Source organism: Hemitrygon akajei, chromosome 11, assembly GCF_048418815.1.
Source record: "Hemitrygon akajei chromosome 11, sHemAka1.3, whole genome shotgun sequence".
NCBI classification, from domain to species: Eukaryota; Metazoa; Chordata; class Chondrichthyes; order Myliobatiformes; family Dasyatidae; genus Hemitrygon; species Hemitrygon akajei.
In genome coordinates, this window is record NC_133134.1 from 36638695 (window position 1) to 36657794 (window position 19100).

Genomic DNA, 19100 nt, shown 5'->3' on the forward strand with positions numbered 1-19100 from the left:
TGTTGGAAATCTCGAGCCACAGACAAAATGCTGGAGAAACTCAGCACATCAGGCAGGATCTACGGATGGGAATAAACAGTGAACATTTCAGGCTGAGACCCTTCATTAGGAATTATTCATCAGAATTATTTCTCAGTTGTAAATATTGCATAATGCTCTGATCTTAAATCACACACCCATTGTAAATGCACTCAGTTTGTAAACATAGTGCAACATTTCATGCACTTCAAAAAGACCTACATTTTGTTGGTGAAAAGATAATAAGGGCAAAAGAAAGAAAACCTCAGTGAACACACACAAAATGCTGGAGGAACTCAGCAGGCCAGGCAGCACCTATGGAAAAGTGTATTGTCAACGTTTTGGTCCAAGTTCCTTCAAAAGGACTTCAACAATTTTCATCATGTCCACTGAGAATTATGGACAAACAAATGGATGATGTGGGAGGAAAAAAAAACAGAAGGAAAGTCAAGAAAAACATCTTGAATACAAATTCCACCATCATTTTGGCAACAAAATCTAAACACGTGAAAACACCTCAAAATTAAAATTAGCAACCTTTTGAATGTTCTTAAAATGCAACAGTCATTTAAATAAATAACATGACAATTAGAAAATGCTGATGAAGTGCACAGCCCATTTTTGCACCACAGAACTGTATGCAGCCAAGTTCATGACAACAAGGACAGAATTAGGAGCAAGAATACATCAAACAACTCACTTCCAGTGTGCATTACAACCATGGCTCATACTCAGCTTCAACCCTACCTGTCTACATTATATCCATAACTCTAATTTCCCAAGATGTCAGGTCTTTCCGTCTTAGTCTTGAAATTACGTAATAATTCTGAATTCTCAGACTTTCTGGTGAAGAATTTTGTACCTTCACTACCAAATGAACTAAAGTTGTTTCTCCTCATCTTGGTCCCAAAAGGCCGACTCTTCTGAACATAAGCAGATGGAGATACTATAGTTTATAGGATATCACCATCTTGTCGCACTCACCTCAACAATAAGCAAATGCTTTGAGAGGTTGGTGAAGGACTACATCTGCAGCTTGCTGCCACCCAAATTGGACCCCCTACAATTCGCCTATCAACACAACCAATCGACAGACGACTAAATAGCCACTTCTATTGCGTCGAAGAAGGATTCTTATGTGAGAATGCTGTTCTTGGACTACAGTTCAACATTCAACACCATAATTCCATCCAGGCTCGACAGGAAGCTCAGAGACCTTGGTCTTGTACCTGCCTTATGCAGCTGGATCCTGGACTTCCTGTCAGATCGCCGGCAGGTGATAAGAGTGGGCTCCCTCACGTCCACCCCTCCGACTCTCAACACAGGAGCCCCTCAGAATGGTGTACTAAGTCCCCTCCTTTACTCCCTGTATACCCATGACTGTGTCACCTCCCACAGCTCAAATCTGCTAATTAAATTTGCCAATGACACCACATTGATTGGCCTAATCTCAAATAACAATGAGGTGGCCTACAGGGAAGAAGTCATCTCTCTGACACAGAGGTGTCAAAAAAACAACCTCTCTCCCAATGTTGCAAAAACAAAGGAGCTGTTTGTGGATTATAGGAGGAATGGAGATAGACTGACCCCTATTGACATCAATAGATCTGGGTTGACAGAGCAAACAGCTTTAAGTTCCTTGGCATCCACATCACCAAGGGCCTCACGTGGTCTGTACACACCAGCTGTGTGGTGAAAAAGGCACAACACCACCTCTTTCACCTCAGACGGTTGAGGAAGTTTGGTATAGGCCCCCAAATCCTAAGAACTTTCTACAAGGGTACAACTGAGAGCATCCTGACTGGGTGTGTTGCTGCCTGGTATGGGAACTGTACCTCCCTTAATTGCAGGATTCGGCAGAGAGTGGTATGGACAGCCCAGCGCATTTACAGTTGTGAACTTCCCATGATTCAGGACATTTACAAAGACAGGTGTGAGAAAAGGGCCTGAAGGATCATTGGGGACCCAAGTCACCCCAACTACAATCTATTGCAACTGCTAACATTCAGGAAGTAGTACCACAGCATAAAAGCCAGGACCAACAGGCTTCGGGACAGCTTCTTCCAGCAGGCCATCAGACTGATTAACTCACGTTGATCTGAATGTATTTCCATGTTACACTGACTGTACTATTTATTAGAAATTATTATAAGTTACTATGATTGCACATTGCACATTTAGACGGAGACAGGACATAAAGATCTTTACTCCTCACGTATGTGAAGGATGTAAGAAATAAAGTCAATTCAATGTTGTATGACATGGCCGATCATGGTCAATGACCATAATTGATCTTGCCAAATTTTTCTCCAAAAGTGGCTTGCCATTGCCTTCTGAGCAGAGTATTTACAAGATGGGTGACCCCAGCCACGATCAATACTCTTCAGAGATTGTCTACCAGGCATCAGTGGTCGCATACTGTAATCAGGACTTGTAATATGCACCTGTTGTTCATATGACCATCCACCACCAGCCCCCAATGCTTTACGTGACCTTGATCAGGGGCAAAGCACTTTGCCCAAGGGTGACCTGCAGACTAACAGAGGGAAGGAGCACCTTACACCTCCTTTGGTAGAGACATATCTCCACCCCACTACAGGATTTACAAATGAAAATAGGTTGCTCAGTTGTAGCAGATAATGCTGGCATTTATGCTCCACTCAGTTTCCACTACCCTTCCTCTCTAAATTCATGTGTTCTTTTCACAAGCATTCTCTCCTTTCAAATCAATTCCTCCTGGACAGAAAAAAAAAATCCCATAATCTTTTCAGTAAAGAAAAAGAAATTTTCCAAACATCAACTTCAATTCAAGGATTAATGAACTAATCTAGCTGCAAGTTTTAAGTGGGAAAACAGCAGTAATTTCAAACACCAAATGTGTATGACGTTACATTAAAACAGGGGAGTTATATAAATACTGACCTGCAATTTCATCTGGCATTATGATAAATTGATAAATTATAAATTGTTTTGTTATTGTCACATGTACTGAGGTACAGTGAAAATATTGCCTTGCACACCGTTTGGATAGATCAATTCATTACAACCACAAAATGCTGGAAGAACTCAGCAGCTCAGACAATGCATTGAGGTAGAACAAGGTTAAACAATAACAGAATGCAGAAAAAAAATGTTACATTCACAGAGTAAGTGTAGTGGAGACAGACAATAAGTTGCAGGTCAATTGCAGAGATAAATTGTGAGGTCAAGAGTCCATCTTATCATTTTTGGGAACCATCCAATCATCTTGCATTGGCAGATTAAAAGCTATCCTTGAGCCTTGAGGTACGTGCTTTCAGTTTTTAAAAGTTTTCTGCTCAGTGAGAGGGGGAGAAGAGAGCATATCGGAGCTTGGTGGGTTTTCTGATTATGCTGGCTGCGTTATCGAGACAGTGAGAAGTGTAGACAGAAGCTGGTTTCTGTGATGTGCTAGGCTGCATCTGCAACTCCGCAGTTTCTTGCAGTCGCAGGCAGAGCAGTTGCCATACTAAAAGCTAATGCAATTGGATAGGATGCTTTCTGTGGTGTATCAACAAAAATTGGTGAAGGTCAAAGTTGAAATTCCAACTTTCTTTAATCTCCTGAGGAAGCAGAGGTGCCAGTGAGCTTTCCTGGCTGCAGCGCCAACGTGGCTGGACCAGCACAGGCTATAAATGATGTTCACTCCTCCGAGCTTGAAACTCTCATCTCTCAACTTTCTTGACCTCAACACCATTGATGTTAATAGGAGTGTGTGAATGGTCCTCTTCAATGGTCAATAACCAGCTCTTTTGTTCTGCTGTGTCATTATTGTCATGACACCATGTCTCTAGGCTCTCTTATCTCCGTCCTTTACTCGACGCATCATTATTTAATATTTGGCCCACAACGATGGTATCATCTGCAAAATTGTAGATAGAATTACAGCAGAATCTGCCCATGCAGTCATCAGTGTACAGTGAATAGAGTAGGGACTGAGAATGCAATTTGTGGACACCAGTATTAAGTGGTCTTGGCTTCAAAAATCAGGTGCTGTAAACAGTCTACTTAGGGAAAACCACGACCCGGGGAAGCCATTTGGTGAATCATGCTAGCTCTTTAAAAGGACGAACTACTTTATCTCTTCTGCTCTTTTCCTTTGACCTTCAGATTTTACCCCCACCCACATTTTCAGCTTGTGCTCAGTTCTTACTTGAAACTTATTCTCAAATCTGCAACCATGACACTTCCGGACAACATTTTCCAGTTCATATTTCTCACTGCATAAAATTTACTTATTCCTTTGTCTTCTATAAATAATCCAAAGTACATAACCTTGCCAATGATCCACTAAGTATGGGCCCCAATCTTTCACTGTTAACCTGCCCAAAACATACCATTACAAACACATTTATTTTTTTTATGAAATAATAAGCAGATAAAACTAAAAACATGATAATAATTAAATGATTTTATTAAGAAATTATCTTGAAACAGAATGATATCTCAGCAGTAAAGCAGCAAGAATAACTTGCCCAGTGGAAAGCTGAGGAACAGAGGGATCTGGGAAGGCCTGTGGGAAATATTCAAAATCTTCAACCAAAGCCAAGCAAGTCAACACATGAAAATACACTTAGGAACACACAAGGTCAATAAAACAGGATCTCAAACCAACTTACTCAAATTTTCCTTTTCTCTTTTTAGTTAAAAACAAAATTAAGGCAACTTTCATCTATAAAAACTTTCCAAAAATAAGATGTTGTCTTGCAGTTCCCTCAGCTGTCTTTTTGTACCACGAGGCCCAGTCGGGAATCCTCAATTCCTCCATCAAGTCACAAATGAACACAATTTTAATCCAATGCAAGTCAGACAATGTAAGTCCGGCAACTGGATTCTGAAAGCACTGCATCACAGTTATAGAGGAAGGCACGTGATTTGGGCTTGCAGTTGACTTTAAGATCCATAAAGAGAACCCAGACCCTCAGCCCAAGACATTCAAAATTACCACTATTCCCCTCCAAACCCTAACACTGTTGCAATTGACTTGTTGCTTTATATTCGCAGTGGGAAGAGGTAAAAGGGCAGGTATTGAATGCAGAGCAGAAGAAAGGAGAGTGGTTGGTAGAGATAGAAGAACAATCCAAGAAATTGCAGCGGGAACAGTCCCTATGGAAAGTTGAAAGGAGAAAGCGGACAGGAGGGGAAGAAATGCAGGTGGTAGGATCCTATTGAAGTTGGTGGAAATTATGGCAGATGATGGTTGTAGGTGGGGACCTTAACATTGCTCCATCTGGAAGGAAAAGGAAATAAGAACAGGAGTGATGGAGATGTGTTTAAGAGCCCAGTCACCCACATTAAAGGTAAAGGAAGACATCACAAAGACATTGGCATGGAAAGTCTCATCATTAGAACATAGGTGACGAAGAGAAGGGGACGTGGAATGGAACCAATACAAGAAGGTGGGTGAGATGAAGCAAAGTCAAAATAGGCAGGGGAGTTGGCATGATCATAACAGCAGGGATGACTGCCCCATACTCCTAAAATGGAAAGATGTCAAGAAAGGGAAAATAAAGGGTCGGATACAATCCAAGTGCAGGAAGGAAACTAGCAAAGAGAGTAATTTTGTTTGGTTGGAGTAAGCAGCACTAACATATTAATTACAATGCATTTATTTCTGCTCATACTCATTTTTCCTTGAGAAAGTGACATTTTCTTCTTCAAAGACTCCATAATCTCACAATGTCAGTATATATGCAGTATAATTTTAACTTGCAACACTGAAGCAATAACCAAATCCACAAGGCTGAATAAAAACTTTAAGGGGGAATACAATGCAGTGGAAAAAAGGGAAGAGAGTGGGAATAATCTGAAAGCTTATTTAAAGAGGAGGCACAAACAGCCAGAAGATGAGTGGCTCCTCACATGCTATATTATTCATCATTCTGTGAGGGCAGGGTAGTGTGTGGCTCAGAGAAGACCTGGAATCAATATGTTCCCATACGCCTGCTGTGTTTGTCCTGCTCAGAGTTAGAAATCGCAGGGTTCGAATGTACTGCCAAAGCAGTCTGGGATTAATGAGTGAGATTACAGTGCACTTGCCACAATACTAGAAATGCCAACAAGAAATTCTAGGGAAGGCATCTTTTCTCTGCTATTCCAAGAGTCATGATGTTGTTCTAAGTTGTTCTTATAATTATGACAGTAAATTCCCCAACTGCTACCATCGACCCACCAATTCCCCTACCAAATTTTAGGCTCAAATTCCAGCCTTAGCCTCTAAAATGGATGTGTTTTGAATTATTGACAAGCATTTTAACAGTCTGTCTCTGATTCATGTGCTGATGTTTCCACCTTAATGCAAATTGACCCAAAATTAAAAATGTTTTCATATGAAATTTAAAAAAACAGCAGAATTTACTGTACCATTGGTAATGTAAAGTTCAAAATATTTAAGGATCTGCACACACCAGTAAAGAAAATCATATTGCCCGAAGGATAATTTCTGGGAAGTCAGTGTAAGTGCTAGAAACCCTGTTTTCAATTTGCTGATGTAAACTTTCCAAGAAGAAAATGAAGCAGAATAATATTTACATAACTATTTTATGGTATTTACATAACTTTATGGTTCATGAGTGAAGCTTCTTTCAATGGATTACTTTGAAAAACATCAAATAAAATGGCTATCAGGCTAATTGAAGATTATTAGCTATTGATAATTAAAGAGGACTGATGCTGGCTAGGCTACCAACTTCATTCAGCCTCTGACTTACTTCACAGGTTCTTCCCCAGAGTGGGAACCAAAATTAAACCCCAGCTGTGGATTCCCCATGACCATCCTCATCCTACGACAGATCTATTCAGATCCATGATGCCAAATTAATACCTAGATCCTTTCACAGAGTTTTTTTTTGCTCCTGAAGTGGCATCTGAGAAATAAATTAAATATGGATTCAGGAACTAAGCCTCGGTACAGAATCACACAGCACAGAAACTGGCCCTTTGGCTGTCCATCATTTTTCATTCTCCACACACTTCACTCAACAGCCCCAAGATTCAATCATTCCCCAACACACCAGGGGCATTTTATTGTACAATTGTCTTTAGGATGCAGGTATAAAACAGAATCACAGGAAAATTGTGCAAACTCTACACAAGCAGCTCAGGAGATCAGAAATAAACCAGGCTGCTGGAGATGTGAGTCAGTGCATCAACTAGTTGCATCTCTCACCTGTCAACAACTTTTTACCTGGATATACAAATTTTACAAAGCACCCATTTTGTTACCACATTCATGCCCAAATGGAACAAAATACATTTTTTCATCTTTGTCTGACATTTTCCAACTTTATTTTTGGCTTCAGATCTGGCAGTGAGTTCAAATCCAACATCGGTGCTTGGTTCATTATCCACTCCCTAATTCCACTGCACTAAAGGAACACTCTAAAGGCCCTTTACAAAGGAAAGTCAGAGGCTGAATGAAGTTGGTAACCTAGCCAACATGAGTCCTCTTCAACTATCAATAGCTCATGATCTTCAATGAGCTTGATAGTCATTTTATTTGATGTTTTTCAAAGTAATCCATTGAAAGAAGTTTCACTCATGAACCATAAAGTTGTCCATTACAATAATTTCTTCCATAATATCCACTGAAAAACTTGGCCAATGCAGCATTTTCTGAATAGAACGATTCATTCAAAAATCCTTTCTGGCCTGGATTAGAGGTTTGAATGATTTTAGCTACATTTCTCTGTATCAAAAACCATTCCCTTGGGTGAATCATTGATACCATCAGCTATGTTTACACACGCCACAGCATCTACTACTGTGCCTTAGCTAACTAACAAAAAAGTTTTCTGTTGTGGATTTCAGTACTGACTCTCTCTGTTTTGAATAGAAGGGGATCGGTATATCACCACCTACTCCAATAGCCTCCAATACAGACGTACGATCAGTCTTCAGGAGGGTGAACATGCAAAACTCATCTAGCCTGAACAGTATCCTGTGCCAATCAGCTGACAGGGATATTTGCAGACATTTTTAACCTCTCCCTGCTTCAGTCTGTGGTTTCCACCTGCTTTAAGAAGACCATTTTCATCCTGGTAACTAACAAAAATAAAGAAATGCACCTTAATGACTACCACTCAGTGACTCTGAACTCCACCAACAACAGAAATGCTTTGAGAGATTGTTCATTACACACATTAATTCCAGTCTTCAAGGCAACCTTGATCCACTGCGCAGTTTGCCTACTACCAAAACAGGTCTGTGGCAGATACCATCTCCTTGACCTTACACTCATATCTGGAGCATCTGGACAATAAAGATAGCTATATTAGATTATCGTTCATTGTGCACCTCATAGCGTAATTGCTAGTGTGATGCTATTAGAGCTCGGAGCTTTCCGCAATATGGAGTTCAATTTGCACACTGTCCCATGAACTGCGTGGGTTTCCTCCCACGGTCCAAAGATGCACAGGTTAGCATTGGCCATTGTAAATTGTCCTGCAATTAGGCAAGTGTTAATTAGGTAGGTTGCTGGGCAATGTGGTTCATTGAGCTGGAAGGGCCTGTTCTTCACTACATCCCTAATAAATATATAAATTATTGACTGCAGATCCGGCTTCAAATTCATCACCAAAATCTGGACCGTAGGAACTAACACCTCCCTTTTGCAACTGGATGCTTGACTCCCTAACCAATAGACCACAATCAGTAAGGATAGGCAGCATTACTTCTGCCATGATTATTCTCAGCACCCGTGCTCCACAAAGCTGTGTCCTCAGCTCCTTGCTCTACTCCCTGTCCACTCATCACTACCTGGCCAGATTCTATTGTCACTCCATCTATAACTTTGTAAATGGCACCACTGTAGTGGGGCATTCAGAGTACAAGAAGGAGATAGAGAACTTAGTGACATGCTGTTATGACAACAGCCTTTCCTTCATTATCAAAAAGTCAGAAGAGCTGCTCATTGACCTCAAGAAGGGGATGATGCACATGTTCTTGCTACATTAATGGTGTTAAGGTTGAGAAGTTTGAGAACTTCATGTTCCTGAGCATGAAAATCAAAATAGACTGTCCTGCACTAACCATGTAGATGTCTTGGCCAAGAAACCAATATCTCTACTTCCTCAAGAGGCTAAAAAAAACTTTGCATGTTCCCATTGAACCTCATCAACTTTTAAAATGATGTTCATAGAAGATATCCCATCTGGAAGTATAACAGCCAAGCATGGCAACTGCTCTGCAGGTGATCGCAATAAACTGCATAGAGCTATCAACACAGCTCTCTGAACATCTAGACAGCAAAGATCCATACAGAAGTATTTATCAATTACAACTCGGCATTTAACACCATCATCTGCTCAAAGCTAATCAGTAAACTCCAAGACCTGGGCCTCAATACCCCCTAGTGCAATTGGATCCTGGATTTCCTCACTCGTAGACCCCAGTCAGCTCAGATCGGCAAAAACATCTCCTCCACATTCTCCATCAGCACAGGAGCACCACAGGGATGTGTGCTTAGCCTCCGTTCCACTCGTTTCATGCTTATGACTGTGTGGCTAAGTACAGCTCCAACACTATATACAAGTTTGCTGACGACACCATTGTTGTGGGCTGTATCAAAGGGGTTGATGAATCAGCATACAGGAGGGAGATTGAAAACTTGGCTGAGTAGTGTAATAACCACAACTTCTCACTCAACATCAAAAAGTAGACTTCAGGAGAGCAAAACCAGAGGTCCATGAGCCAGGAATCATCAGAGTATCAGAGGTGGAGAGAGTAGTAACTTTAAATTCCTGGGTGTCACTATTTCAGAGGACCTGTCCTGGACCCATCATATAAATATTATTGTGAAGAAAGCACAACAGTGCCTCTAATTCTTCGGGAGTCTGTGGAGGTCTGGCATGTCATTGAAAACCTTGGCAAAGTTCTATAGATGTGTGATGGAAAGAGTGCTGACTGGTTATATTACAGCCTGGTATGTGAACACTGTTATGTTACTTCTATTTAAACGTACCGTGGGTTAACAATTAAGAATCATATTCTGGAAGAATTAGAGAACCTTTATTTACAGTAATAAACAAACACATCTTAAATGCGCCACATGCTGAAACATTCTGGCAAACCCTGTGCATGCTCAGTGCTCTCCAATCAGGAACTGGCACATCACTGCACGTGATATCACATCTTCCCTTTCTTAAAAAAAAATAATTAACAAAGTGAATCAAAACAAATACATAATTCAACAAGTCTCTATCAGTCTCTCTTTGGATTTAGAACATGAGTAGACTTTCTAAGGGGTACACACAGATCTTGTTATTATTTACATATTTTGTCTCATCTGCATCCGTTAACTGAATCTCTGAAGAATCACATCTTCTTTTCCTTAAAAAGAAAAACAAATACAACATTAACCAATAAGCAAATCTATATCAGCTAACTGCAACTCTGAAGTTGGCTCTTCGCTATCTGTGCCATGACCCTTCTTGTGCTTCTTCTTTTTCTTCTTCTTCTCTGCTTTAAGCTTTTCTTCATGTAGCTCAACTAAACGTTCTGGTATACTCTCATGTCTCCTGGTCAGAATCTGGAATTTCAGGTAAGCAGTTCACACTATCCTCCTCAGCAATCTGCTTCCCTGCTTCTGTTTTGACTGTATCTTTCCTAATTCCTTCCACTTCCATTTGTAATGAAATGTAAATCTTCTTTTCTTCATCTAATTCATTCATTAATGTGTAATCTCTTTTTTATGCTGAGACTTCATCATTTCAATAAAACTTCTCAATTCCTTCACTTGTGCTTTCACTTCTTGCTTATACTGTGCCCACTGTGAGCGTTCTCACTCTAGACGGTGATTAGACTGAATCTCATATTCTCTCAGTGCCTCTTTCATTATCGCTTGCATTGAAACAACCTCTTCCTGACGTTACTTTTTCACATCAATTGCCTCCTGTTTGGTCGTCTTAGACACTGGAGCTACTGCTTTTATATTCTTCATGTCAGCATTTTCATAAAGCGCATCCATATAAAATTCCTCACGTTCATCTTCAATTACTGCATTTAGTTGTTTAATTTCATTTTCCTTCTTTCCACTTCTACAACAGCGTGAAAAATTATTAACCTTACCACAGTTGTAGCAAAGCTTGCCATATGCGAAACACTGATTTGGGCGATGTTCCCATGCACAGCAATCACATGACTTTTTTTCAAATGCCGCCTTGTTCACGGTCGGTTTTGTCGACGTATTATTATATTTCCTGATATATTCGCGCTTTTTTCTTTTACAGCATTTACATTGCAGTTTTCAACAAAAAAGCTCTTCAGCCTGCGACATTACAGTCTCAGAAGCTTTGCAGAGCACAAAAGCTTGTTCAAAATTTAAATCTTGCTCACGCAAAATCCGTTCTCTCAGAGCATTATCCCGAATGCCACAAACCAGTCTATCTTTAATGAGAGAGTCTGTGAGCAATCCAAACTCACACGTTCTACTATGCTTTCTTAACTCAGTCACATACTGATCAATTGTTTCAGTAGCCCTCTGTGCACGTGAAGAATTTGTATTGCTCATACGTTAAATTACGCTTAGGTATACAAAATACTTCAAATCTGTCCATTATCGACTTTAAATTGAAATTATCTCCATCTTCAAAGACAAAATTATTGTATACCTCTACTGCGTCATTTCCGATTACGTGGAGCAGGATTGCAGCTTTGGTTTTGTCCGCTTTTCTATCAGCTCCGATGGCCGATAAATATATTTCAAACTGTTGCTTGAATATCCTCCAATTCTCAGCTACATTCCCAGTCAGCTGCAGTTTTTGTGGAGGTTGTAAACCTTCTATTTCACCGATTACCATTCAAATTTTTTTCTTCTTTTCTTTTGATTATCTTCGATTCTCAATTCTCCCGTATTATTCTTCCAAAGGCACTTCTGACACCATGTTAAGTTACTTCTATTTAAACGTACCGTGGGTTAACAATTAAGAATCATATTCTGGAAGAATTAGAGAACTTTTACTTGCAGAAATAAACAAACACATCTTAAACCCACCGTATGCTGAAACATTCTGGCAAACCCCGTGCATGCTCAGTGCTCTCCAATCAGGAACTGGCACATCATTGCACGTGATATCAGCACAAACATCAATACCTCTGGACAGAAAATCCTACAAAAAATAGTGGACTCAGCCCAGTACAACACAGGTAAAGCTCTCCCAACCGCTGAGCGCATGTACATGAAACATTGCTATAAAAAAGCAGCATCCACCATCAGAGATCCTCACCACCCCAGGACATGCTCTTTTCTCACTGCTGCCATCAGGTAGAAGTTACAGGTGCCTCAGGACTCACATCACCAGGTTCAAGAACAGTTACAACCCTTCAACTGTCAGGCTCTTGAAGCTATTTATTTACCTCTGCGTTTGCAGTTTGTTTACAGTTCCTAATGTTTACAGTTATTGTTCTATAGATTTGCTAAGTATGCCCGCAGAAAAGGAATCTCAGTGTTGTATGTGGTGGCATGTATGTGCTCTGATAATAAATGTTACTTTCACTTTGAACAGTTCACCACATCACAGAAAGGAACATCCCCTCTCCTCCATGGACTATGTCTATATTCTTACTGTATCAGTAAAGCAGCCAGCATTATCAAACACTCCACTACCCCAGACATTCTCTCTTCTCCACTGTTCCATCAGCGAGCAGATACAAAAGTCTAAAGCAAGTACCACCAGGCTCAAGGACAGTTTCGACCCTGCTGTTTAAGACTTCTTGAATCGTTCCCTAGTATGATAAGATTGACTCTCGACCCCGACAGTCTACCTCATTATGATCTTGCTCCTTATTGTTTACCTGCACTGCACTTTTTCTGCATCTTTTACACCTTACTCTGAATTCTGTTATTGCTTTACTTCGTTCTTCCTCAATGCACAGTGTAACAATATGATCTTGCTTACTTTCACTAGCCATTGTTCCATATACATATCCTTGTATCATTCAGTACTGAAAACTCCCAACTGATCTTGTAAACACCTTTAGGAAATGTTCAATGTTGTAAGGTGTCAGATTTTGAGATTATGTCTCCTCAGTCTCAAATCAGAAGACGATGATCTTCTGTGTCATTTACTGAATGTTTTTGAGATGAGCTCAATTAGATCATCTGCAATAGCCCACATTCACAAAATAAAACCCAACCTTGTACAATCTTATATGTCCCAGTCCCCGTCCCCTTCTGGTGAAGCAGCTTTATCCCCCTTTGCCTGTCATTCCTGAGATGTGCTGCCAACCAAGTGAGTCCAACCAAGGTTCCATACTACTGAAACACAGTGTTATTCACCTTGTCATCTATATGATAAAGAACCACTGTTCTATTCACCATTTTGAATTGTCTACTGGGATACAATATAGTGGGATCTTGAATATGTCATCTTCTGAAGCCTTAGTGCCTAGGTGGAACATGGGGCCTCCACAAGGGTCTTCCATTTCTGCTGGTCTTTCGCTCTGCTGCTCGCTGTTACCCAGTTCATGCCTACTTCTTTCAGTTCTGCTTCCACATATCTTCACCACATCATTTTGGGCCTGCCCCTACTTTGCTTTCCCTGTGGGGTCCACCTTAATGCTACTCTGCTAGTTGATCATTTAGTATTCTCATTACACGGCCCAGCCATCTCCATCGTCTTCTTTTCACACAAACTGAGATTGATTCCTTATTGCAAGATGAAAGCAAGTCTTGGTTTCTGATTTTCTCAGGCCAGATCTTCTTGATATTGAATATAGTGTTTATAAAAAGTATTCATCCCCCTTGGAAGTTTTCATGTTTTAAAGTTTTATAACATTGAATCACAGTGAATTTAATTTGGCTTTTTTGACACATCAACAAAAAAAAGACTCTTTTGTGTTTAATTGAAACCAAATCTCAACAAAGTGATCTAAATTAATTACAAATATAAAGCACAAAATAATAGATTGCATAATTATTTTGACCACCTTCAAGTCAGTATTTAGTTGATGTACCTTTGGCAGCAATTATAGCCTTGAGTCTGTGTGAACAGGTCTCTACCAGCTTTGCACATCTGGACACTGCAATTTTTCCCATTCTTCTTTACAAAACTGCTCAAGATGTCAGATTGCATGGGGATCACTAGTAAACAGTCCTTTTCAAATCCAGCCATAAATTCTCAATTGGATTGAGGTCTGGACTCTGATTTGGCCACTCCAGGACATTAACTTTGTTGTTTTTAAGCCATTCCTGTGTAGCTTTGGCTTTATGCTTGGGGTCATTGTCTTGCTGGAAGACAAACCTTCTCCCAAGTTACTGGCAGAGTACTTGCAGAGTACATCAGGTTTTCCTCCAGGATTTTCCTGTATTTTGCTGCATTCATTTTGTCCTCTACCTCCACAAGAGGTACTGCATGCTGCAGTGAAGTATCCCCACAGTATGATGCAGCCACCACCATGCTTCAAGGTAGGGAGGGTGCGTTTTTGATGATGTGTAGTGTTCAGCTGACTCCAAACGTAGCATTTAGTTTGATGGGCAAAAAGTACAATTTTGGTTTCATTAGACCATAGAACCTTCTTTCAGCTGAGTTCAGAGTCTCCCACTTACTGGCAAACTCTAGCTAAGATTTCAATAGTTTTTTTTTTTCAACATTGACATTCTCTTTGCCTCTCTCCCATAAAGCTGTGACTGGTGAAGCACCTGGGCAATAGATGTATGTGCAGTCTCTCCCGTCTCAGCCTCTGAAGCTTATAACTCCTTCAATGTTGTCATAGGTCTTCTTGCATGGTCACTCAGTTTTTGAGAACTGCTCTAGGCTGATTTACAGCTGTGTCATATTCTTTCCATTTCTTGATGATTGACCAACAGTACTCCAAGGGATATTCAATGACTTGGAAATTATCTTGTATCCATCTCCTAACTTGTGCTTTTCAATAACCTTTTTGCAGAGTTGCTTGGAGTGTTCTTTTGTCTTCATGGTGTAGTTGTTGCCAGTATACTGACTCACCAGCAGTTGAACCTTCCAGATACAGGTGTATTTTTACTACAATCAATTGAAACACCTTGACTGCACACAAATCTCCATTTAACTAATTATGACTTCTAAAATCAATTGGCTGCACCAAGTGATGATTTGGTGTGCCATATTAAAGGGATGAATACTTATGCAATCAATTATTTTGTGTTTTATATTTGTAACTGATTTAACTCACTTCGTAGAGACCTGTTTTCACTTTGACACAGAAAGTCTTTTACTGTTGATCAGTGTCAAAAAAGCCAACTAAAATCCACTGTGATTCACTGTTGTATAATTATAAAACATGAAAACTTCTAAGGGGGCAGTGAATACTTTTTATAGGCACTGTATGTCTTTCTTCAAAGCTAAACACACTTTTTCAATGACAAATACAGGCATTACCTTCAATACACTAAATTTGGGTCTCCAGGTGAAAGCTTGATTAATGAGACAACGGAACTGTTTACAAGGCCCATAAGGATAATAAATGGGTGATGATTACATGTGCATTTCTTGCCAGACTAACTCCTTAGGAACACACCTAGCAGAAAGTTGGTTTACATATTTTCTCACTTACATGAAAAATATCCTGGATCATTTATCTAATGCAGAAATGACTTCAAAACTTCAAGATTGCAAAACAGTTTAAAAGTTACAATTGAATGCATACAATGTAGAGGAGAATACCATTGATGTATAAAAGTGACAATTAGATCAATACCATAAGAAGAAAGGGATAGGCAGTTATGTTGATAGCGTTAGACTGAAAGAGGAACGTATAAACAGCAGGATAGAACTCATGGGTCAAATGCCCTCGTTTCTCTGCTGCTCATTTCTCAAAGTTAATTTTCTTAGATCAACAATGTTCTTTTGTCAGTACTAGATGGTGTTTGCAACAGTCAGATGATATAAGCATGATTTGAGTAAAACTGCACTGAAACCATCAATTACTCTTGCCACTTCCACCAATGTTTGCCTGCTTCTACGGCACTTTCCTGGCCTCGGGATATCTCAAAGTGTTATGAGTAGTGACTGTTACATGGAAGGAAACTTGGCAGGTATTTGTGCATAAGAGAGCCTTACAGATTGCAAAATAGTAGTATTGCTAGATGATTTGATTTTATTAATTTGATTCATCACATAAATCCAGATTAGAATATAAAAATAGGGGAAGCAGTCCATTCATCCCAGCAAACCTACTACATAAGCATGCAACAAGACTATATTGATCTGCACTATATACAGTATTCATTAATTTACAGATCTTGGCTTATTGTTAAACAAAAGCAAAATTGCTGTAAAAATTTAGGGCAGGAAGCATCAGTGGAAAAATGCAGTCAAGAGTCAAATGATAGTTTCATAGCTTCTTTACAATATCAGCTTCTACCCCTTCCCTTTTCCATCCAGTTCTTTTTTTTTCTAAGAAAGAGGGGGATATTTACAATGACGACGGTGTTTTGACTACTAAGTAATAAAAAGAACAAGAAGGGACCATTAGCATTTGTCATCACACAGGCTGCAAACAAAACTCAGATCACAGTACAACTTGCTACCAACTTGATTCATTGCATTGCACTCTCAGAATGTCAGATTGCACCTTCACTCCAGAGCATTAAGCAGGCACTTCCTTGCTGCACCAAACACTGTTACACTATCCCCAGTACTAGCATTAGAATGAGACAGAAAACTAAACCTTCATATGTATAAAATAATCATGATGTTTTTCAAAGAAGAGAAGGCAATTATTCTTGGTGTCCTGACAAATATTAATCCTTCAGCCAACATCTGGGTAATATCAATGTTATCTGTGGGGTTTTCCTATGGACATATTAATCATTGTGTTTCCCTGCATTACATTACTATCCTTCATTTAGGCTTTTCTGAGGGAATGAAAGGTGCTATACAAATGCAGGTCTTTTCCTGCCCTGCATTCTCCATTATAAGCCTTTGCTACCCTAATGAATACAGTACAAGAACAAGCAGAGGCTATTTAAGCTGTTTCACAGTTTTCATAAGTCATTTTGTCCATCTAGGTATTCCTGCCGTAGTGTGTGCGCGCGCACGCATGAGTCACACTGGGTAGTCAGTGTCCAAGTACAGGCATCTGTTAGACTGCAGCCTGGTGCAAGGGACTGCAAAGATACCGTGTAAAATCAGTGAAAATCGAAAATCAAAGGCACTTCCTCACAGACAACCTGCCAACTTCCAGTCTGCAGGAGCTGAAAAGCAACGGTCCCCAAGTTCACCATCACTGGAACATCTTTGAAGGGTTCTTAGCAGACACTGGCGAAGGGAATGGTGAACTCCTTCAATGTCTTTAGTCAACTGCACAAAAGAGACGCGAAAATCAAGGCATCAGACTCAGCATGAAGTTCTTCACCACAGGAAATTGTGACTCCTGCTCTAGTGGCGTAGAGTACATACAGCAGACACTGGAGAGGTACAGCCACTCTGTGAAATCATTCAGAACGCATTAAACGGATAAGAGCTAAGTACAGTATTATCTCCAGTTCAACACCCCACTGTTGAGACCCTAGCCATACTCAATCAGCTTTGTTGAGAAGCTATGTTGTTCCTATTGGTGCCTCCGTTTGGACACTGACTACCCTATGTCACAAACACACACTTACTTATACGTATAACCATATAACTACAGCACGGAAACAGGCCATCTCGGCCCTTCTAGCCCGTGCCGAACGCTTACTCTCACCTAGTCCCACCGACCTGCACTCAGCCAATATCCCTCCATTCCTTTCCTGTCCGTATACCTATCCAATTTTACCTTAAACGACAATACCGAACCTGCCTCTACCACTTCTACTGGAAGCTCGTTCCACAAACTTAGAACAGGAAGATTAGGACTCCTGAAACGCGTACTCTATATTCCAAGCATTGTTACTGGACAAGGTCTAGCCTCCTAAAAGACTGCAATAAACAATTTGCTGGAGTGGAACAGCTTTCACGGGGGGAAGGAATTGTTAGTGTTTTGAATGAAAACGCTGCTCGAAGTGGAGGAGTATTCAGGATGGTACCGAGAATCCTATCAGAAGTCCAGCATAAGCAGTCTACCACTACTCAAAGGAAAAACTTACAGCTGCTTTTGATTCAAGTCTGGAAATAACTTCTCCTTCTTCAGAGGATATTCCCTGAAAACAATACCATTCGCTTGGGAAAATTTATTCATAGGAATTATTTGAATAAATTCGGAATGGTCCGCTTGAAAGGGCAGCGACTTTTCCTTTGACCCCTCGGTGCTACGGATGCAGCACGCCGCGATAGCCTCGCCACTGCCGTACAGAGGGATTGCCCAACTGAACTCCCGGTTTATTTGATTCGCCCCCTCTCTCCCGGCTGGATCTCAGTTACTGCACGGCAGGTGGCGTTAGCTTTGATCCAGTAACCTTCATTTGCGCCCCGATCTCCGCACAGCGTGGAGGAGATCAGAATAAAACACAAACTGGAGTTTCGGAGGGAAGACAAAGGTACTGACCCTTCACTGCCGAGCCGTTTCTTCAGGGGAATACTGCGATCGGGAGGCTGAATTAACAGGTACCATTGAAAAGGTTGGTCTGCCGTGCAGTCTGCGCCCAGAAGCATCCAATTCTGCAGCGATGTTACTGGTAGGTGTGCTAAAATTCAATGGACAATACAGCCCCAGTGTTTGGAAGTATGATTACGGTCGGGTTTATAAAGGCTGTGCTTGGGATAAATGTATACAAGCTCATGTTATTTCCGGAGCAGAACGCTAATCGGGCTTTGTAGATTTTTCTTTGCTATTTCGCCCCACATCCCCACCCCAACCTCTCACACCGTGGCAGAGCTTTCTTTCAGTCACTGAATGTACGGGTGTTCGCGGTTTAATAAACTCTGTGCTCCCTCGGGTGGATTGCGGGAGCATTGTATGGACATTAAATCAGAGGTGTCAAAGCAAGGCGGGTAATTAACATTCAAGAAGTGTTATCCTTTTCCTTAAGTAAGTCGCGGTAGGTAGCATTACAAATGTTTTCCTGTCATCGCCAGTAGATAATAAATTATTAAGAACCCCAAGGGACCCTCAGTAAACAGGGGACAGTCCAGCCTAAAGCTCACACGTCTTCAAGACCTATGCAG

At 40.6% G+C, this 19100-nt stretch overlaps 2 protein-coding genes across 5 annotated transcripts in view; one reads left to right on the plus strand and one right to left on the minus strand.

Moving 5' to 3' along the window:
• The window catches only part of LOC140735485 (protein cholesin-like), a 397591-nt gene that overhangs the window by 289822 nt on the left and 88669 nt on the right, over positions 1 to 19100 (minus strand). The gene's annotated exons all lie outside the window — the stretch shown is intronic.
• gper1 (G protein-coupled estrogen receptor 1) overlaps positions 1 to 19100 on the plus strand; it is a 62371-nt gene that overhangs the window by 6902 nt on the left and 36369 nt on the right. For 2 of the 3 annotated variants that reach the window (XR_012100756.1, XM_073060623.1), the window contains exon 1: positions 18419 to 18610. The exons of the other annotated variant lie outside the window; for it this stretch is intronic. The gene's annotated coding sequence lies outside the window, so the exon portion shown is untranslated. Of the gene's footprint in view, positions 1 to 18418; positions 18611 to 19100 lie in introns of those variants that run through there. 3 annotated transcript variants of the gene reach the window in all.